Genomic DNA, 16852 nt, shown 5'->3' on the forward strand with positions numbered 1-16852 from the left:
CCAGGGAGTGGGGACTACGGGTCACAGGGGTTAAAACGGAAGAAATGATTTCATCCCTGCCTGTCTGTTTGTCCATTTGTCTGTCTGTCTGTCCGTTTGTGAACAAAATATCTCCAAAAGTTGTGGACGGATTCGGGCGAAATTTGGCACAGAGGTAGCGAATGTGACACGGACGAAATGACTAGATTTTTGGTGAAGATCCAGATTCGCCCGTGTTAAAGGGCTATTCATTGCTATTTGCTTTTGAGTTCTTTCGAGTTGAACTAGAATAAATAGCTCAGTGAAACTTCGTTCCTGGTGTCGTCCATTTTTCCCGGCTTTATCGTGCGAGCATAGCTCCACAAGGATATCTAAAAAAGTTATGGACGGATGATTTTGATTAAATGTGATTTGCACAGTCGAGGATGCTTTTTTGCAATATGTATGCTTTAGATGTGAAGAAGCTAGCCATGATGTGGGTGACACGGAAGTGGGGTTATCCCTTCCTGTTCCTGACTCCTGTTGCGTGACCGAGTGGGGCGGAGCCTGATGTGGACAGTCCGGCTGAAATAAACAACGTACTCATCAACATCGACACACATGATATTTATGGTTCAATGGGCATAGTGTGTCCGGTCGACCTAACCAACCGATCCACATATCTCTCTTAGAGTGGAAAAGGCGAGACCCGGGGGTGTGTTCCGTTAACAAGCAGCTTGCTACCGCTTACCTAGCTGCTTGCTGGATTCAAAGAGCTCAAACAAGCACTCCAACGGAACGGAGTGCTCGTCACCGCTTAACCACACGCCGGTTTCCTTGCAAACTGACCGTGGCACTCGACCAAATGGTGTCCGGTCCGTCATTTTGAGTTCCACATTTCAAATCATTTAAAATCGACATTTAAAATGCGTGTGAAGAGGAGCACGGAGATGTAAATGATGGATTACCTTTACCGGAGAAGTGTAACCTAAGCTGCAAAGCCAATCGAGAAAGGTGACTGGCTTCTTGGGGGTAACGACAAACAACTTGTCGAAGGATAAATAGATCGACGTAAGACATCCGGTCAACAGAACCGCGACAAAGCGGATCGACATTGTGAGAAAAATCACTCTTGGAGTCCACGGGAAACAAGACGACGCGTTCGCGATCCACGTCACTCGAGAAATGATGGAATGTGACGTCACAATCAACCAAACAATATCGGTGATATTTAAAATAGGGGAATCCCTTCTTCAACATTACAAGTCAACGAAAAAACAGGTTTTAAAGCTACACACCGTTATTTAAAAACGTTTTAAACCTGTTTTAATTCATCTCTTTTATTAAATTTTGATAAATGAAAATGTACCAGAAAAGAGGACATTGGCACAACCTTCATCTCTCTATGACGTATGTAACCTGGAAACCGAACGGCTCAAAGATTTGAAACACGGACGTGTGGTGCTGGGCACACACGTTAAACAAAGGTAGGCCACAACGCTTTGGGTTAACTCGAGCTCTTTATTCCTTGCTCACTCGTCAGCACTGCCGTGCTCTGGACTGTGAGCCCGCGTGTATATCCGGAGGCCACGCCTCACCTGGGGCGTGGCCGACACCCACTGGTGCTCGGAATTATGTCACTGCGCCAGCGAGTCATCGTGTCCGCCACACGCGCCCCCCCAGAATTCCCGCGCACCTGAAGGGTCAGTTTGCGGGGCAAATGGATGACCCGGCGGAAGCGCCCTCTAGCGGCTGGCGGCGTCGGATGCCGGGATGCCATCTGGGATGCCTCTGGCGGCATCTGGGATGGGTGCAGGGCAGGGGGGTGGCGTGACGGCGGGGTTGGGCGGTGCCGGTGGTCCGCCCGCCGGGGGGCACCCCGACACGGGGGCAGAGCCGCTGGCGGGGGGTGATCCAAGTCGAGGTGGGCCGGCTTGAGGCGGTCAGGAGTACCGCCGATGTCCAGGGTGAAATGCTTCGCCCCGGTCTCCAGCACGCGGAAGGGCCGGTCGTACGGGGGCCGCAGCGGTGTCCGGTGGGCGTCGTGGCGGACGAACACGTACTCCGCCGTGCGAAGCTCCGGGGCGACGTGCGTTGGCGGGCAACCGTGGTGCGCCGTCGGCACCGGGGCGAACCTCCGGGCGGTTTCCTGCAGGGCGGAGCACTGCTGCGCCGCGGACCATGGTGCCATGGAGTCGGGGAGGAACTCGCCCGGCACCCGTAGCGGTTGTCCGAAGACCAGCTCCGCCACGGATGCGCGCAGGTCATCCTTGGGCGCCGTCCTGAGGCCCAGCAGGACCCAGGGGAGCCTGTCGACCCAGCCGCCGTCGGAGGCTGGCCCGGAGCGCGGCCTTCATGGCGCGATGGAAGCGCTCGCACAGGCCGTTAGCCTGGGGGTGGTAGGCCGTGGAGCTGTGCAGCTGGACGCCAAGCCCCCGCTCTACCGCCCCCCAGAGCTCCGAGGTGAAATGGGGGCCGCGGTCGGACGAGATGTCTGAGGGGGCGCCGAACCGGGCAACCCAAGTGGCAATGAACGCCTGTGCGACGTCCGCCGCCGTCGTTGCTGCCAAAGTCACGGCCTCCGGCCACCGGGTGGTGCGGTCCACCATGGTGAGGACGTGGGTGAAACCCCGCGAGGGGGGCAGAGCAGAGGTCCCACCAGGTCCACATGAACGTGGTCGAACCGACGTTCGGGCACCGTAAACGGGGCCAGCGGGGCCTGGGTGTGGCGGTGAACCTTCGCGCGCTGGCACGCGAGGCACGTCCTGGCCCAATCGCGGACGGCCTTCCGGAGGCCATGCCAGACGAACTTGTCGGCGACCACCTTTTGGGAGGCCTTCGTGCCCGGGTGGGACAGGCCGTGGAAGGCGTCAAAAACCCGGCGCTGCCAGCCCGCAGGCACGATGGGGCGAGGCCGGCCGAGGGAGACGTCGCACAAGAGGACCGCACCCGCGCCGTCGAACGGTACCTCGGTGACGCTGAGGCCCGTGACGGCGGTCCAAAAAGCCTGGACGGCGGGGTCGGCGGACTGGTCCGCCGCCATCCGGGCATAGTCGATCCCGAGGTGGACCGCGTGGGCGACGGACCAGGAAAGGCAATCCGCCACTGGGTTGTCCTTCCCCACGACGTACCGGATGTCCGTCGTGTACTCGGACACGGCCGAGAGGTGACGCTGCTGCCGGGCCGACCACGGCTCGGCGACCTTGACCATCGCGAAAACCAGGGGCTTGTGGTCGACAAAGGCCACGAACGGGCGGCCCTCGAGCAGATGGCGGAAGTGCCGGACCGCCAGGTGGAGCCCGAGCAGCTCGCGGTCGAAGGTACTGTACCGCCGTTCGTGCGGGCAGAGCTGCCGGCTAAAAAACGCCAGCGGCTGCCAAGCTCCCTTCACCCATTGCTCGTGCACCGCGCCCACCGCGTAGTCTGACGCGTCGGTGGTGAGGGCGATCGGTGCATCGGGTGCGCGAGCACGGTGGCGTTAGCCAAGGCGAGCCTCGCGCCCGCGAACGCCGCGTCCATCGGCTCGGTCCAGGCAACGTCGCCTTTGCCCGGCTCCCCCCGGAAGGCCTCGTGCAGGGGGCGCAGGAGCTGGGTGATGCGAGGCAGGAAACGGTCATAAAAGTTCACCATGCCCAGGAACTCCTGGAGCCCCTTGATCGTGCGGGGGCACGGAAAACCCCTGACCGCCTCCACCTTGGCCGGTAAGGGGATGGCCCCGTGCCTGGTGACGCGGTGCCCTAAAAAGTCGATTTCGGTGACGCCGAACCGGCACTTGGCGGGGTTGATGATCAGCCCATGTCGGCCCAGGCATTCGAAGAGCGTGCGGAGATGGCGGAGGTGCTCCTCACGGGACGCGCTTGCGACGAGGATGTCGTCCAGGTAGACATACACGAAGTCCAAGTCGCACAAGACGCTGTCCATAAGCCGCTGGAACGCCTGGGCCGCATTCTTCAACCCGAAGGGCATCCGCAGAAACTCGGAGGCCGAATGGTGTGATGACGGCCGTCTTCGGTATGTCCTCCGGCCTGACGGGGACCTGGTGGTATCCGCGGATGAGGTCCACCTTGGAGAAGAGGGACATTTTCGCCAACCGGGCGGAAAAGTCCTGGATGTGAGGGACCGGGTAGCGGTCGGGGGTGGTAGCATCGTTGAGGCGGCGGTAGTCTCCGCACAGCCGCCACCGGGCTTGGGCACAATGTGCAGCGGCGATGCCCATGCGCTGTTGGAGCGCCGGACGATGCCCAGTCGCTCCAGTGTGGCGAACTCCCCCTGCGCCACGGCAAGCTTCGCCGGGTCGAGGCGGCGCGCCCGGGCATAGACCGGTGGCCCGACGGTGGGGATGTGATGCTCCACCCCGTGCTTGACGGCCACCGCCGAGAAAGTGGGCCGCGTGAGGGCCGGGAAACTGGCGAGGAGGCGGGTGAACTCGTCCGCTGCCGGAAGCGTGCAGACCAACCTCGCCGGGACCGAACCGCTCAGCAAGCCGCTTGGCGAGCCGCTCTGTGAGCCGCCCAGGGAGCTCCTCAACGAACTGCTCAGCGCGCAAGCAAGCGAGCTGAAGGTTTCGGCTTGGACAAGGCGTCTGTGCCTCACGTCCACCAGCAGCCCATGCGCACAGAGGAAGTCCGCTCCGAGTAGGCCCATGGGGACACTAGCGGTAACGAACGACCACTGAAAGCGCTGCCCCCCGAACCGCAGCGAGAGACAACGCTTTCCGAACGTGCGGATGGGCGTGCCGTTGGCGGCAAGCAAAGCGGGGCCATGGCCCTCAGCTTGCTTGTCGGACGCGGAGGCAGGGAGGACGCTCACCTGCGCTCCCGTGTCGCACAGGAAGCGACGACCCGAGGAGGTGTCCGTTATGAACAGCAGGCTGCCAGTATGGCCGACGCTCATGGCAGGAAGCGAGCGCCGGCCTGGCCGTTTCCCGACCTGCCAAAAGTACAAGGTGGGCGGCAGGCCCTGGCCTTGTGGCCGAACCTGTTATGGAAATGACACCAGGTCTGGCCCGGTGGTGGTTGTCACGCCGGTCGTGATGACAGTGGTGGGCGGGGCGTGGCGGCAGCCACGCGTGGATCCGCCCAACCTGCGCCGTGTTCGGGAGGATCCGAACGCAAACACGGATCCGCCCAACCTGCGCCGTGTTCGGGAGGATCTGAACGCAAACGTGGATCCGCCAAACCTACGCCGTGTTCGGGAGGATCCGAACGCCATGCCACGTGGCGATCCGAACCACTCGCGCCGTGTGCGGCGCCGGGATCCACGACGGCCGTGCTATATGCCGGCCATGCGTCGTGGGCTGCGACAAACTTGTCCGCCTCTCTGGCCAGGGCGCGCGGTTCCGTAATGGTCGAACCGGCGAGCGCGAGCCGCACCTGTACAGGTAGCTGGCGGAGGAAGAGCGCACGGAAGAGGAAATCCGTGTGGCCGTCGCCGAGCAGGGACAGCATGTAATCCATGCGGGCGGACGGTCGTGTGTCGCCGAGTACGGGAAGGTCCAAAAGACGGTCTGCGTGGTCGGCCTCTGTGAGGCCAAACGTGTCGAGGAGAAGCCGCTTGAGCGCCGCGTACTTGCTCTCCTCCGGCAGGTGCCGGAGGAAGGACACGACTCGAGCGGCCGTGCCGGTTCCGAGGGCAGCGACCACGTAAAAGTACCTCGTGTCGTCCGCCGTGACGCCCCGGAGCTGGAATTGGGCCTCGGCCTGTAGAAACCAGGCGTCAGCTTGCGCTTCCCAGAAGTCCGGTAGCTTTATGGCGACAGCGTTTGTGGCCATAGCGCGTTCGGGGAACAGCAACGGCTGAACCAGTTGGAGGTCACCAGTGTGGTGCTGGGCACACACGTTAAACAAAGGTAGGCCACAACGCTTTGGGTTAACTCGAGCTCTTTATTCCTTGCTCACTCGTCAGCACTGCCGTGCTCTGGACTGCGAGCCCGCGTGTATATCCTGAGGCCACGCCTCACCTGGGGCGTGGCCGACACCCACTGGTGCTCGGAATTATGTCACTGCGCCAGCGAGTCATCGTGTCCGCCACAGACGTATCTCATAAACCTGGACCCGCAATACGCCTGCTTGGCTGAAGTCAGAGCGAGTCGGTCGGCGGCCATGTTTGTGTGACACTCGCTTGTAAACAAACCAACGTGATAACATGGATGCATAGGTCAGGGGAGCATATTTTCTTCAAAATATTCACACGTTTCACACGTTTGTTCATTTCGTCAAACATGGCATCGAAGTTGGCGACTGAAGAAGAATAGAATGTCGGATTTGTGAACTCGAGCATCAAACTTATCATATTCCATCTTCATCCATTTGAAAATCTGTTCCGAGAGATTCTCCTTTTCTAAGGTTGAATTGGAACACTTGGTCCGTCAGACCCTCATTGAGATCCGTGCTGGGTCGATGGACTCAGGTAATCGCGTTGATGAGCGGGAAACCACCATAACTGATTGTGTTTAATTTTAAAGTTAACACATTGACGGACTCGAGTCGAACATGAAAGAACTGGATGATTAACACGGATGATCAAGATTGAGGTAATTTCAGCTGATTATGCTGAGATAATAATTAATAAACTCGATCGCGACTCTCGGAAGACAAGGAAGACCAGAACGGCACTCAGCAGAGAGAATACCTCCACCAGGTGAACAGTTTACGTTTTGTATCCCAGAGTAGACCAGAAATCACAACACAGAATCACATTTAATCAAAATCACCCGTCCACAACTTTTGGAAATATCCTGCCATATGTATCGTTTTTGTCCCTATCTCTCAATAGTGAAGAATCACTGATGAATTAAATAATTCTCATCCCCGAATTCATATTCAGATCTTCACCAAAATCTAATCGAATCGTCCTTGTCAGACACCCAACCTGTCCACCAAATTTCGGCTGAATCCGTCCGCAACTTTTTGAGATATGACCCATTTGTATAAACACACACACACCCACACAAACACATATACACAGACACAAAAACATTCACATACATAAACACACACACGCACACAGAGACACCCACACACTCACACACACAAACACACACACACACACACACATGCACGCTTCGACTTTCAGCAATAGATGCAACCTCGGAAACCGCTGAATGGAAAAATTTGAAACTTGGCACATTGTGAAATACTCACAATGGGGAACAAAAGCATGATAATGATGACATCATCGGTGAAGTTGTGTACCAGCCAAACATGTTTTTATAAAAGTCCTTATCCTAAAAATCTGAAATTGCATGCATACGATCGATGACCCATTTGTATTGAAATATTAAATTGCTTTTTCTTGTTCACAAACGGACAGACAGACAGACAGACAGGGGTGAAAACATAACTTCCATCCACGTTTTGTGGCGGAGGTAATAAGAGGGAAGAAAAGAGATGGTGGTGAACAGCTGTTTTAATAAAAGATACGCCCATTTTACCACAAAAAAAACACACACACATAAACACATACACACAAAAACACACACATCAACACACATACACACATAAACACACACACAAAAACATTCACATACATAAACACACACACACACATGCAAAAACACACACTCACACACACACATACACACAAGCACAGACATCAACACACATACACACACAAACATTCACATACATAAACACACACACATAAACACATACACACAAACATTCACATACATAAACACACAAACATAAACACATACACACAAAAACACACACATCAACACACATACACACATAAACACACACACACATACACAGACACAGACATCAACACACATACACACAAAAACACACACACACATACACACAAACATTCACATACATAAACACACACACATAAACACAAACATTCACATACATAAACACACACACATAAACACATACACACAAAAACACACACATCAACACACATACACATAAACACACACACACATACAGACACAAAAACATTCACATACATAAACACACACACACACATACAAAAACACACACTCTCTCACACACACACACACACACACACACACACACACACACACACACACACACACACACACACACACACACACACACACACACACACACACACACACACACACACACACACACACACACACACACACACACACACACACACACACACAGACATCACCACACATACACACAAACAGACATCAACACACATACACACAAAAACACACACACATTCACATGCATAAACACACACACATGCAAAAACACACACACACACATACACACATAAACACACACACACATAAGCACACTCTGTTAAAGTAACACATACACACTGTTAAAGTGGACATCTCTCTGACCATTCTCAGAGAGCCTCCTCAGCGTCGACGAGTCTGGCATTTCACTCAGGCCAACTGGCACGGTCTTCAAGCAGCCATCAATCATCTGGACTGGTCTCCCATCTCTACTGCCTCTGACATAAATTCTTCCTGGGAATTCTCCCAAAGCAAACTGCTCTCTCTCATGCACAGATTTATCCCATCTCGTCTTCTGTTGTCTTACCCTTCCTCCCGTCCATGATACACGGAATCTTGTGGTGAGGCTATTACCCAGAAACAACTTGCTTTCGTCTCCTGGAAAGCAAATCCAACGGAAGGAAATCTCATTTCCTTTCACAAAGCCCGAAACAAGTGTGTGTCCACCCTCAGGAGAGCCAGGAAACAATATCTCTCCGTTCTCAGGACCGAACTCTCTTAGCTGTCTCCCTCTTCCAAATCCTGGTGGCGTCTGGTCAAATCTGTTTCTGGTGTTTGTTCCCCCTCCATCCCCTCCCTCACCTCAAATGGCCACACGGCTGACTCCACGCGTGAAAAAGCTGAATGCCACAACTCTGTGTTTGCCTCTAAATCTTCTGTCCCAAACCCATCCCTCTCTGTACCCACCGTACCCAGTCGTACCCAGCTGCTCCTGGACTCTGTGTCCTTTCCTCCTGACAAGGTGGAAAAGTTTCTGTCAACCCTCGACTCGGATTCTGCAACTGGACCTGACGGCATCAGCCCACGGGTCCTAAAATCCTGTTCTTCCGCTCTTTCACTCCCTCTCTCTGTTCTCTTCACCCTCTCTTTTGCTCAAGGTCATCTTCCATCTGCTTGGAAATCTGCCAACATCACCGCTTTGCACAAAAAAGGTGCAAAAACAGATCCCAGCAACTACAGACCAATCAGCCTTCTCCCAATTATCAGCAAAGTCATGGAATCCATCATTGCTTCAGATATGAAATCTTTCCTCTTCTCCAATGGCTTGATCTCTGATCATCAATTTGGTTTCAGACCTGGACACTCTACTCTGGACATGCTGCTTCTGCTTTCTCAACAATGGATGGAGGTCCTCAATGCCAAACAGGAAATTAGAGCAGTCTCCCTTGACATATCACGTGCCTTCGATACGGTCTGGCACCCCGCTCTGCTCACCAAACTCTCCTCTTTTGGTATCAATGGAAATCTCCACGCATGGCTGGCGGACTTCCTCTCTAGTCGTAGTCAACGTGTGGCCCTGAATGGGTTTCTCTCATCTCCTCTTCCTGTTCAGGCTGGAGTTCCACAAGGCAGTATTCTGGGCCCTGTGCTTTTTCTGGTCTTCATCAATGATCTCTCTGACTCTCTTGAAAATCCTCTGTATCTCTTTGCTGATGACTCTACTCTCTGTCGCTCCATTCTTCATCCCTCAGATCGGCAGTCTGCTGCCTCCTCACTCTCTGCAGACCTGGACAAAATCACAGACTGGGCAAACAAGTGGAACATGTCTTTCAATCCTGACAAATCTCACACTCTTACGATGTCTCTCCGAAAAGACCGACTGGACAACCCTCCCATCCACTTTCTGAATAATCCTCTCCAAGAAGTTCTGTCACTCAAGCTTTTGGGTCTCACTATCTGCCATGATCTTTCCTGGGAAAACCACATTTCAAATCTGGCCTCCAAAGCCAGTCGCCGACTGGGCATCCTCCGTCGTGCAAAGTCCTTCCTTCCTTGGCACACCTGAGCTCCTCACCACATACAAGGCTTTCATCCGCAGCTCAATGGAATACTGCTCTCCCCTCTGGGCTGGTGCTCCTGCCTCACACCTAGCTCGTCTTCACGCCATTGAAACCAAAGCATTCAGAATCATTGGAATCTCCCGCGATGAAGCTAACTCCAAGGGCCTCTCACTCACTCACCGCAGGCAGGTTAGTGGTCTTTCCATCTTCTACCGACTCCTCTCTGGCCTTTCCCCCCCAGCTCTCTCTGGGCTCTGTCCCGCAAATATTCCTACAGGTCGCACAAGATCTGCCTGCAACCCTCTTATGGTCAAACTGCCAAAATCAAGACTCTCTGCTCACCTTCACTCCTTCATTCCTCTCTTCTCCCGCCTCTGGAACAAACTCCCTCACTCTCTTCAATCCCACTCCACCCTCCAGGTCTTTAAAACTGCTGTTCACCACCATCTCTTATCTTCCCCCATCCAAAACCTTGATCTTTTCTACCCCCGCTAATTTCACCCCAATTCCACTTTTTTGAAATACCAACTTCTGTCCTGGAAGTCCTTGGTGTCCTTGTGTTTTAAACTTCTCCCTCCACCCCCCCCCCCTCCCCCCCTTCCCACGCCTCCTCCCCCCAAGCCCTCTCCCTTCCACACATCTCCCTGCTCTCAAATGTTGTGTTTGTGTGCTTCCCCTTCTCTCCCCATCTTGTTTTCCGCTCCCTCTTTTTGTGTGTTTTGTTTGTCTGGTTGATTTATTTTTTGAAGTAAATGTTAGCTCTTTCACGAGCCTTGATTCAGTATACAAACAAAAAAAAAAAAAAAAAAAAAAAAAAAAAAACACACACACACACACACACACACACACACACACACACACACACAGAGACATCAACACACATACACACATAAACACACACACACACACACACATAAACACATGATGATGAACAAACATTTGAACACCATCACATGCTGATGAATTGAACAACTGATGAACGAACTGACTCATTTCAAGTTTCGCGGGGCGGCGGGAGTGTCACACCAACATGGCCGCCAGACTGCTTCCGGTGACTTCATCAGCTCGCGTGGGAGCGATAGACGGATTGCGGGTCCAGGTTTTTTATACACGTTCGTGATTTGAAACGGGCCAAACAAAGTTCAGATGAAGTTAAATAAAAGTGTAAAAAACAAACGATGCATGTTCCCTGCATAGATGACATCGATCATGTAACATGTATATCATACAACATATAAAGAGAGGAAAGTTTGTGTGTTTCTGTAAAGTATCTCGACAAACTACGATCGATTGTCGTACGCGTTTATTCACTCTGCCGATCACGGCCCGATTCACAGCAGCGCCATCCGAGCTCTGGCGTAGGGATCCAACCCAGTCCCGGTGTAGGGATACAACGGTGAATATTTGCACTGCATACATGACATCCTCCCCTTTAAGTCCAAAATTACCAAGAGCAATACGTGCTAGATTTCCAGAATTGACATTTCAAAAGCAACACTTCCAAAACATGTGAAAATATGTGTGCAAACGATTATGAGAATAATGAAAATACGTGAAAATAGAACATGTGTCAACGTGAAGAAAAAAAACATCTTCAAAGATTCAACCGGTCGGGTGCTTTTCTCTCACGCATTGAGCGTCGCGGTGTACCAGTGGATACAGAGTCCGAGGTGATTCCTTTGGGTCGCGGTGTACCAGTGGATACAGAGTCCAAGGTGATTCCTTTGGTCTCCACGAAGGGTGTAGCGTTTGCAGAGGTTTTCGGGGCATCCGAGCCGGCTGGAGCGGCCACGACGATCTCCGGCAGTGGCGGGTCAAACTGTTGTCCTGACTGTGACGATGCTACAGGCTCCATCGACTCACAGTGACGGTAGGTTATGTGGTCCTGATGTCGACGAATTTCGCGGCCGTCCTGCAGGCGAATCACACAGGACAGTGGACCTGGCTTCTCGATGATGTCCCCCGGTAGCTACGTCGCACCTGCACCAAAATTTCGGGCAAACACTGGATCTCCAATGTTGATACATCGACTGTTGGACGTCTCATCGTGCACCAACTTTTGATTAAGCTGGCTCTGATAAACATTTGATGATATGTCTGGTTTGAGATTGTCAAGTGTCGATCTCAAGTGTCGTTTCATCAATAACTCAGACGGAGCTGCACCGGTTGTTGATTGTGGCGTGATGCGGTATTTGAACAGGAGACGAGACAGCTTTGTTTCCAGGGTTCCCTCCTGAAGTTTCTGCAATCTGGATTTGATGATTCCCACGGATCGTTCGGCCAAGCCATTTGAAGCCTGGTGATGTGGGCTGACAAACTTATGTTTGATGCCGTTCTGACGTGTGAACTCGGCAAACTCGGTACTGGAAAAACACGAACCGTTATCACTCACGATCATCCTGGGCAGACCATGAGTGGCGAAACAGCGTCTGAGTCTTTCGATGACAATGGCTGACGTAGTACCACGCGTCACATAGGCATCAATCCATTTTGTGTGTGCGTCCGTAATTATTAGAATCATGCTGCCGTTAATAGGCCCGGCATAATCGAGATGTAGGCGATGCCACGGTTCGCTGGGCCATTCCCAGGGATGCAGTGGCGCTTTCGCAGGTGTATTCCGGGTGCTCTGGCAGGGGTAACAATGTCGAACATGATGTTCGATATCAGCATCAAGATTCGGCCACCACACATAGTTTCTGGCGAGTGACTTCATCTTCACAATCCCGGGGTGACAGTCATGGATTTCATCCATGACCCTGGAACGCAGATTTTTCGGGATCACGACACGACATCCCCAGAGTAGGCAACCATTTTCCATGCTGAGTTCGTTTTTACGTGCTTTAAAAGCTGCAAAATCTGGGTCACCCTCAGGTAGCAAATGCCATCCAAGCTGTACAGCCTGGACAGTTCTGGACAGAACGGGGTCTCGTCGAGTATGAGTGCGGATCTGGCTGGAATCGACAGCACAATCTTCCAGATGATCCATCAGTGCGATAATGGATCCTGGTGTAGGCGAATCATCAACGGATTCTGGAAGGGGTAACCGACTCATGGCATCTGCATTTGTGATAGACGAACCGGGCTTATAACATATGGTGTAGTCATAAGCAGCGAGAAACAGGGACCAGCGGATGATCCTGGGCGGTAGTGTGTCAGATGTCGCCTTAGTTGGACCAAACAAACTGATCAGCGGCTTGTGATCAGTGCGAATCGTAAAATGATGTCCAAGAAGGTACTGGCGAAATTTGCCGACGCCGAAAACGATTCCCAATCCTTCCTTGTCAAGTTGGGAATAGTTTTTCTCTGCCGGGGACAACGTTCTGGATGCAAATGCAACCGGTCTTTCCGTACAATCAGGCATCACGTGTGATAATACACTCCCCACTCCATACCGACAGGCATCGCATGTCAGCACAAGATCCTTCTCTGGATCAAAATGAACGAGAACATTGGACGATTTGAGCAGATCCTTAGAGGTCTGGAATGCTGATTGTTTAGTAGACCACCAGCTCCAGGAGACTCCTTTCCTCAAAAGCCGATAAAGGGGGCCCAAAACGTCGGTCACATTCGGGATGTAACGACCATAGAACTGAAGCAAACCGAGGTATGACTTCAATTCGGTCACATCTCGTGGAGCAGGAGCATCCTTGATAGCTCGGACTTTCTCATCTGTCGGGTGTAGACCCTCGGCATCAATCGTATGACCCAGGTACTTGACTGATGGCACCATAAACTTGCACTTGTCTCGACGCAAACGTAGGCCGGAGTCCGAAATCTTCTTCAGAACTCTCTCCAGGTTCTGTAGATGTTCCGCGTCCGTACGACCAGTAACCAGAATATCATCCTGGTAACAAACGATGTTGCGTTCGGCGGCAAACAAACTGTCCATGACACGCTGATAAATTCCAGGTGCAGATTTCACTCCAAAACTAAGTTGGTGGTACCTGTACAACCCACGAAGCGTGTTGATGGTAAGATACTGTTTCGAATTCTCGTCCAAGCAGAGCTGTAGATAGGCGGATTTGAGATCGAGTTTCGTAAAAGTCTTGCCTCCCGTGAGACGAGCATAGAGGTCTTCGATCCTCGGGATTGGATATTTATCCAATGAAGAACACCTGTTCACGGTCATTTTATAATCTCTACATATGCGGATTGACTGGTCCGATTTTATGACCGGAACGATGGGCGCCGCCCATTCGGCATACTGGATTTGCTCGATGATCCCCAGATTTTCAAGATGATCCAGTTCCTTGTCAATCCGCTCACGCAGGGCGAAAGGGACTGGGCGAGCCCTGCAAAATATAGGATTGGCATCCCGGTCAACCCTGAGTTTAGCCGTATGTCCTTTCAAGGTTCCAAGCTCATCCTTGAAGACATCCGGGTACGTATCCAGCACATTTTTGAGTGTGTATGCTGCGGTAGGAGAAACGTTGGCTGCCCGGAGTTGATGAATGCTTTCCCACTTCAGTCGAATTATGCTCAACCAGTTCCTGCCGAGTAAGGAAGGCCCTTTCCAGGAATGACGATCAGGGGTAGGTGAAACTCACGGTTATCGTAGCCCACCGTGACGTCACATGTACCGCAGGGAACAATCTTCTCACCTGTAGAAGTGGAGAGTCCATAGGTAGTAGGTTTCAGATGGGGTCGGTCAGCATCACTCCACAGGTTTGTGAAAACAGCATGGCTGATGAGCGAGACGGCTGCACCAGTGTCGACCTCCATTTGCAATGGTCGATTGTTGACGACAACATTGGCAAGAAGAGGGTCCCGCCTATGGTGAGAATCAATATGAAGCAGGTCATACGATTCTGAGTTGTCGGAAACAGAGCTCACCTGGTCAAGCTCGGGTTCCTCCGAACCGATAAACTGATGAATCTTGTCAGCAGCTTTTCCTTTTCCCGATTTGCGAGTGATGCAAGCTGGAGCAATATGGCCAGTTTTCGAACAGAAATGGCAGGTGGCATCTTTGAACCGACACGTCTCCGGAGGGTGCTTTCCGTTGCACCGAAAACAGTTGTTGTGGGTTTGAGACTGCACTGGCTTCTGACGAGGAGCCTTGTTCCAACGTTTTGGCTGAACATGATCCAACCGATTCACAGCAGGGCTGGTACCAGACGAGCGAGTGGCACCGATGCTTGTAGCGTTGCGTTCAGCACTTTCCATGGAAATGGCGGTGTCTCTGGCATTTTGGAACGTCAGTCTTCTCCCTGGTGTTGGGCTCGCGGCTAGGGTGCCGGCTTAGGATCCTAGGATCCTGGGTTCGAATCCCGGTTAATCGCTGAATTAACGCCAGGGGGGTTGACTCAGCCTGTACATCCTTCCGAGGTCGGCAAATTGAGTACCAGTTCACTGGTAATTCCCTGCTTGTCGTTAAAGGCGGCAAAAAGGGTTGGCGTCAGGAAGGGCATCCGGCCGCAAAACATTGCTTCAAAAAGGGGACCGAAAAAAAAACAACAACAACCACAGTTCCCGAAAAAGGCCAACCCCCGCTTGCGGGGAAAAATGGCCTCTAAAGGTGGTTTTTTTTTTTTGGTTTTTTTTTTTTTTTTGTCTTCTCTCAGCAAGCAGGCGTCTACGAGTGCGGTCATCGGACATGCCAACCACCAGCAAATCACGAAGCATGTCATCGATCGTGTCCCCAAACTCACACAGATGTGACAGTTTTTTGAGGTGTGCAATGAAGTCTGCGATCGACTGACCTTGCTGCTGTCTGCACATGTAAAAATTAAACCGACACAGGATGACTGAAGGAGATGGGTTGCAATGTTCCTTCAAAGCGGCCTTGAGCTCTGCATACGTGAGCTCCTGGATTGTCCGAGGCCGAATCAGGTTTTTAACGAGTGTGAACGTCTCACCTCCGCAAACGGACAGGAAGACGGCCTTCATCCGGGCTTCGGTCGCGATGTCGTTCGCCTCGAAGTAGAAAGACAACCGCTCAGAATACGTGTCAAAATCCCCCTCATGAGGGTCGAATTCATCGATATGGCCGAAAGAAGTCATGGTCTAGATGTTTATCCTCGTCGCCATGTAAAGTATCTCGACAAACTATGATCGATTGTCGTACGCGTTTATTCACTCTGCCGATCAAGGCCCGATTCACAGCAGCGCCATCCGAGCTCTGGCGTAGGGATACAACCCGGTCCCGGTGTAGGGACACAACGGTGAATATGTGCACTACATACACAACAGTTTCTTCGTTTATAATTATAATTCACACCCTGGACCTGGACCTGGAGGGACCAGTGCAGACACCAGTATAATCAAACTTTGCATCGTCTCCTCTTTTATCCAGAGGAACCTCGACGCCCATGTTTGTCGTTTGGATAATTAAAAGTTATATTAAAATCAGATCGTCATTGGTCTTAAGGCTTCGATCGGGCCTTGTGCATACACCGCCTAGGTGTTTCCCCCTCGGAGCGATCGCATGTTGAGGTTGTTGTGATTTGTTGCTAAATTTATTACCTCCGTCACCAAAGGTGGATGGAGGTTATGTTTTCACCCCTGTCTATCTGTGTCCTGTGAACAAGATATCTCAAAAAGTTATGGACGGATGATTTTGATTAAATGTGATTCTGTATTGTGATTTTCTGGCTGGGATACAACACGTAAACTGTTCACCTGGCGGAGGTGTGCTCTCCACTGAGTGCCGTTCTAGTTTTATTTGAATTTTGACCCGGATCTTTCAGGGATTTTAAAATCGATTTGCACAGTCGAGGATGCTTTTTGCAATATGTTTGCTTCAGATGTGAAGAAGCTAGCCATGATGTGAAGAAGCTAGCCATGATGTGGGTGACACGGAAGTGGGGTTATCCCTTCCTGTTGCGTGACCGAGTGGGGCGGGGCCTGATGTGGACAGTCCGGCTGAAATAAACAACGGACTCATCAACATCGA

At 52.1% G+C, this 16852-nt stretch overlaps 1 protein-coding gene across 2 annotated transcripts in view; it reads right to left on the reverse strand.

Annotated features, from left to right (window-relative positions):
* LOC137429139 (protein mono-ADP-ribosyltransferase PARP6-like) overlaps positions 1 to 16179 on the reverse strand; it is a 139396-nt gene extending 123217 nt beyond the window's left edge. Inside the window, exon 1 of one of the 2 annotated variants that reach the window (XM_078779623.1) lies at positions 15816 to 16179. The gene's annotated coding sequence lies outside the window, so the exon portion shown is untranslated. Of the gene's footprint in view, positions 1 to 5610; positions 6185 to 15815 lie in introns of those variants that run through there. The other variant, XM_078779622.1, reaches the window with a different exon arrangement.
* Between the last annotated feature and the right edge of the window lie 673 nt (positions 16180 to 16852).

The sequence above is a fragment of the Myxine glutinosa genome, chromosome 6 (genome assembly GCF_964187855.1).
Source record: "Myxine glutinosa chromosome 6, kmMyxGlut1.1, whole genome shotgun sequence".
Taxonomy (NCBI): domain Eukaryota; kingdom Metazoa; phylum Chordata; class Myxini; order Myxiniformes; family Myxinidae; genus Myxine; species Myxine glutinosa.